Source organism: Dasypus novemcinctus, chromosome 19 (genome assembly GCF_030445035.2).
Source record: "Dasypus novemcinctus isolate mDasNov1 chromosome 19, mDasNov1.1.hap2, whole genome shotgun sequence".
Taxonomy (NCBI): domain Eukaryota; kingdom Metazoa; phylum Chordata; class Mammalia; order Cingulata; family Dasypodidae; genus Dasypus; species Dasypus novemcinctus.
Genome location: NC_080691.1, coordinates 65109981 through 65116434, shown reverse-complemented (window position 1 = coordinate 65116434; position 6454 = coordinate 65109981). Strand labels below are relative to the sequence as shown.

The 6454-nt window shown below is 38.3% G+C and overlaps 1 pseudogene; it reads left to right on the top strand.

Moving 5' to 3' along the window:
* The first annotated feature begins 4912 nt into the window (after positions 1 to 4912).
* On the top strand, positions 4913 to 5564 carry LOC101416416 (acyl-protein thioesterase 1 pseudogene; annotated as a pseudogene).
* The last annotated feature ends 890 nt before the right edge of the window (positions 5565 to 6454 follow it).

Sequence of the window (6454 nt, the reverse complement as noted above, 5' to 3'; positions counted from 1 at the left end):
TACCTTGGTGCATGAGGAAATGTGATTGTTGATTTTTGTCTTTTATCCTATTTCTAAACACATGATTTTATTAAAGGAGCAGGACAATATGTTTCTCCATAATAGTTCCTCATTTTCCAACAAATACTCAGATGCTGGAAAAGAATGCCTGGAAACTCTAAGTTCTAAATTGATGTCATCTCCCCAATGGATTTGCAACTATTTTTATTGAGAAACAACTTATCTTGAGTGCACAAATGTATGAGTAAACTTTGACTAATGTTAGCTCTACATGCACAAATGTGGGTGTCACAGTTCATCACACAGTCCCCTCATCAATCTTTGCTAACTCAATGTACTTACACTGTTCCAATTGTGATATAAAGAGGGATGAGACAGGCCCATCTTCTGGTGGCTGAGTTGTTTTTTTTTTAAGATTTATTTTTTATTTATTTCTCTCCCTTTCCCCACTCCCCTCCCTCCCTGTTGTCTGCTCTCTGTGTCCATTTGCTGTGTGTTCTTCTGTGTCTGCTTGTATTCTTGTCAGTGGCACCAGGAATCTGTGTCTCATTTTTTGTTGTGTCATCTTGCTGTGTCAGCTCTCCATATGTGCAGCACCACTCCTGGGCAGGCTGCACTTTTTTTCACACTGGGTGGCTTTTTTTTACAGGGCACACTCCTTGTGCATGGGGCTTCCCTACATGGGGACACCCTTGCATGGCACAGAACTCCTTGTGCACATCAGCACTGCACATGGACCAGCTCATCACATGGGTCAGGAGGCCCTGGGTTTGAACCCTGGACCTCCCATGTGGTAAGTCGCTCTATCCATTGAGCCAATTCAGCTTCCCTGGTATTGATCAATCTCAAGATAGATATGACTCATCCCATATTTTCTGGGATCCCCATTTATTACGAGAAAAGCTGCCAGATCTGCACTCTAAAGGGAGGGACTGTGACCAGACGTGGTCTTTGGAATAGCCCTGGGGCCCTATGTGAAACAGTCTTAGCAAAACTAATCAGGCATTTGACATTGAGTGAATAGGAAACATTGAACTTCATCTTCCATGATTTTTCCTATGTCATCAGTTCTTAAGCCACACTGTGGGGAAGATTTACCTGCAGAACCTCTATTCTGTGAACCAACCCACAAACCCTTTCAACCACTTCTGACCTGAACATTCAGTAAGAATCAAGGGTGATCATGATGGTTATAGAGGCCACACAGAATATCTCTGAAAAATGAAAGCCTGTATTTATATATTTATATAAAATCTCATTAAGGGACTCTTTTCTAAAGATTTATTTAATATTTATTTATTTCTCCTCCCTCCCGCCCTTCCTCCCTCATCTGTTCTCTGTCTCTATTCATTGTGTGTTCTTCTCTGTTTGATTGTGTTCTCATTTGTGGCTCTGGGAACCTATCCTGGGACATTCCAGAGTGGGAGAGAGGTGATCATTCCATTGTGCCACCTCAGCTCCCTAGTTTGTTGCATCACTTATTGTCTCTCCTCTGCATCTCTTTTTGCATGTCTTCTTGCCTCATCAGCTCTCTCTGTGGGTAGCACTCCTGGGTGGGGTGAAACTCCTGAACTGGGTGGCACTCCTAGGATGAGGTGGGGCACTCCTGTGGGGTGGCACTCCTGTTCTAGGTGGCACCTCTGTGTGGATGGAACTCCTTGAGTGGTGCAGGATTCTGCATGGACCAGTTCACCACATGGGCCAGGAGGACCTGGGTATCAAACCCTGTACCTTCCATATGTTAGACAGGAGCCCAACTGCTTGAACCACATCTGTTTCCCCTAAGAGACTCTTGCAAACAATATAGTACAACAAAATGCTTCCTATGAAGTGACTATACCTGCAGATATAAATTGAAAGCAGATTTTACATTGTTCTCTAATTTCACATGTGGTTACACATAATTTTACATATATATACACATTTGAATATAGTGGTGATAATAAAACAGTTCAAACTTTATAAGATATTGTACATTTTTCCTCTAAAGAAAGTGTCAGGCATTGCTACATACCACAGTTCTTAAAAAAGATCATAAAGGTATACCTGGAAAATTTATGATAAATTAGACAACTTAGCTGAAGTGGGCAAATTCCTAGAAACACCTGAAAACAGTATACTGGCTCTAGAAGTAAAAAAAAAGTCTCAATAAACAAATTACATAGATACAGATTGGTTAGTCACAACAAAACACCTAAAAAAGAAAATCCAAGGCTTCGTGGATGAATTACACTAATCATTAAAAAAGTAATTAATACCAATCCTGCCCAAACACTTCCAAAAAAGTGAATGGGATGGAACATTGCCTAACTTGCCACAAAATGATTAAAACCAGAAGAAAATATGTTTAGTGAAATAAGCCAGACACAAAGGGAGAAATTTTGTATGATCTCACTGATAGGAAATGATTAGTATTAGTAAATTCACAGAGTTAAAATATAAAATATATGTTCCCAGGGACTAGCTTGGAGGTAAAGAATAGATAGTTCTTCCTTAATTTGTACAAAATTTCTATTTTGAATTATATACACCATCCAATTTGGAAATGAGTGGTGGTGACAATAGCAATTCATTGTGAGTGTAATTAACAGCACTAAATTATATATGTGACTGTGTTTAGATAATATAAATTTCATTACCATAAAAATTAAAAGATAAAACACAAGAACACACTTCTCTGTCTCTGAAAGCAGGAGTAAGACTTGTATGTCTTGTTCTCTAGCCACACATCTCTATGACAGGAATGAAAAGGGATAGGACGCATGGGAAGAACATCCAATTAGAAGATGCTCTCTGTTGGAACTGGAGTTTCACAGGCTTGGCCAGTCCAGTCCACAGGGATATTCCAAGAATTTGGGTATCAAGAGTCCTAGTTCTGAAATGGATGGGGTGCCAACCCTTGAAGTCAGGACATGGGGGCCCAGAACTAAGGATTTAATTGCCCTCCACCAGAGCCTTGGTTCCTTACTGTGTTCTGGAATCCAAGCCCTTATGTGTCTGGACTGTAAAGTGGAAGGCAAATCTCCCCTAGCTCCTCCTCCTGGGTTGAAGTTGAAAAGCTGAGTTCTGGGCCTGTGCCTGTGACTCCTGGGCTCCACCATGGACAGGCTTTGCTCCATCCTCCTGCTACTGAATATCCCTTCATGTGAGTGCTCTGGGCAGGGAGTCCTACATGGATGAAAAGACTCTTCTCATGCTGAACCACCTTCTCCTTCCCCTTCTGCTCTCTCCACAGGGACATATTCCCATGTCACACTGAAGGAAGTCTGGTCCTGATATGGTGAAACCCACACAGACCCTTTCACTGACCTGTACCTTCTCTGAGTTCTCACTCAGCACTTCCGGAATGGGTGTTGCCTGGATCTGTCAGCCCCCAGGGAAGGCACTGGAGTGGTTTGCAAACATATGGTGGGATGATGAAAAGCATTACACTCCATCTCTGAAGAGCAGGCTCACAATCTCCAAGGACACACCCAGTAGTCAAGTTTTCCTAAAAATGACCAACATGGACCCTGTAGACACAGCCACATATTATTGTGCACAGAGGGCACAGAGGCACAACCTCAGGGACCTTCTGTACAAGAACTGGGGCTGGTTTTCTGCTGTGCACACAATTCTTCATAAAACTAGAGTTTAATGCAGATGGCACTTCCTGTTATTCTCTAGGGTTTCCTATTTCCATCCAGCAGCTTCCAGTCCTAGGATTCCATTTCCTTCCCTACAGAGAACCATTCCCTTTATGTTCTTATGAGCAAGACACTGTGTTCTCTTTTATAAAGATTCAACCTGATAGGATCCAATTACATCAGTTAGATGGATTATCCATACAATGCAGACTGTTGTCTGAACTCTTATCCTTCAAAGTACGGAATGCAAATAAGCACAATATATGTTTTTTATTAAATTGTTGGATATAAATATGGAAAAGCATCATTAGATAAGAAAATATAAATAACTGCAGACATGCAAATATTAATTTCCTAGGTATTGAAGAAGGAGAAACACTCTAAAAATTGCAAAAATAAAAATAAGATCTTGAAATCATACAAAAAAATGTAAATGTTTTCTAATCATGGAGTATCTGACAGTGGTGGTGCAAAGCTGAAATGCCAGATCTTTCTCAGGGTGGTTATGAGTTTTAAATTTGGAGTCCAAGAGAAATAATATATCCGCTGGGTATCTAGAGGTAAGGTAATAAGAACTCTGACACCTGAGAAAGAACACACCTCATTTTTACACCAAAGAACAACCCTATTAAATCAGATGAGCAATCTGGCAAACAAACAAACAAGCAAACAAACAAAAAATCCACAAAAACACTATAGCAAACCGTATCTCATGAAATCTCAATATCAAACTTGTTCAAAAAACAAAAGTGTTCAAATTTTTAGGAAAATCTTAAAATGAAAAAGAATGATCAAACTAAAATAAAGGAAGTAAAAAAACCCACTATTAGTCTAAAAGAGTCAAATAAGTGAGCAGAAACCACTGAGGGAGAAGAAAAAAATCAATGTGTTTGGGGAGTTTGCAGCATTTATGACATTGAAATTCAAAAAAAAAAATTCATGAAAAAATGTGTGGTTGAAGAAACAGTATTAATAAAAGAAAAAAGTGATAAATTTCACCAAATGTAAACATTTGTCTCTCTCTAAGACATTCATGAAATTGATGAGACTAATTATAGGCAAGAACATATATTTGCAAATCCCATACCCACCATATTACTTAAAATCTGAATATAAAAAGAACCTGCAGCGTGACCCGTGCCTGCCACATCTCGCCTTCTGCTAGGCATGCACAGCTGTCTAGCCGTGCGGCAAAAGGTCAACCTGGCTGTCCGTTATCATGCCCGCCGCTGCAAGGCCACCGCAGCAGTGATTCTTCTTCAAAAATTGGGAGCTACAGGACATGGATGAGCAGAAGTCTTTGCAGGTATCAGAAGTTCACATATAAAATAAATCTTCTCGCATGGACCAGTTATGCCTCTTACGTTCAATATGAACATGAGTTTACCTTCTTGGTTTGATGTTATTGGACTTTCACCCAATTCACAGGAGGAAGAAACTGGATTCTAACGGGCAGCAGAAAATGTTAAAACTTTGATAGACCAAAAGGTGAAGAATGGAATTCCTGGTAACAGGATTATTTTGGAAGTATTACCTCAGGGAGGAACTTTACATATTTGTACTGCTCCTAGCACACAGCAGAAACTAGCAGGTGTGGTTGCACTCAGTTGCTGGCTTCCATTTCAGGGTTCATTTACATAGTGCCTTAATAAAGGTATTTCTATAATCCAGTGCCATGGAGATTGCCATTCTTTAGTCCGCCTAATGTTTGGTTCTCTTACTGATGAAAGGCTAAACACATAGGTAAATCAAGCCAGTGTAAGCTCCAGAAACTATGAGGGCATAATGCACAGTTCATGTCACCAGAAAATGATGGCTATCAGGCAATGCATAGATAAAGTCCCACATCAGTTGATTGACATCACTAAGAGGCCTTGTATAGAAGTACACCAGCATCATTGTGGTAGAGGAGAAACTTTTAGACATGCCCAATCCTGAAACTTCTTGTTTTCAGTGTTAGAATGTTTGACAAGTACATACCAAGGACATAGACTAATTAATGTCTCCTCACGGGAAATGTACTTTCAGGGATCTATACCTGTATCTGCATATGATCCTAGAGAATACTAGTATTAAAATAGGTAGCACAGCTAGCTTCATCTCAAATGTAATCCAGAAAAATAAAAACAAAAATACTGCAATCAGATTTTTTTATCACATCATTTGAAAATTATTTGTATGTTTAATGAAAATTTGTTGAGGCATAAATGAGCAGTTAAGATAAAAATGATTTAAATATGCTATGATTTAGACTATGGATTTATTCCAAAAATTGCCTAGTCATTGCACAATTATCAATATTTTAATAAATATATTCTTATATATATGATTTATAAAATAAGAATGAGATGGTATATATTGCCTAATAATAGGAATAATAATTTTAAGTGTTAGTGTAAGAGTGTTATTATTGCATCAATTAATGACCCTTTTATTTTACAGGCCAGTCATTTTTATTTACTGTTATTCCATTTAATATTCTTTTCTCCTCTCTAGAAAAGACAAGTTCTTCTTTCATTATCCTTCATTGCTTCCTCAGACATCTGATATTAATAAAAGCTGTAATATTTGGCATTATGAATCACGGACATTTCTTATTTATAATGTATTTATACATATAATGAAATAAGACATGACTTAAAACTTATGTGCTACTTATTTCTTCAACTGTATCCTAGTCCAAATTTAGACTTTTTCAGTTATTAAGAATCTTTACTTCAGTAACAGGAATAATCCTGTGATTTTAATTTTATATAATCAACTGGAATGATAACTAGATCATACTCTAGTATGTTCTGAAATAATTGACTTGATATTAAAGATTTTAA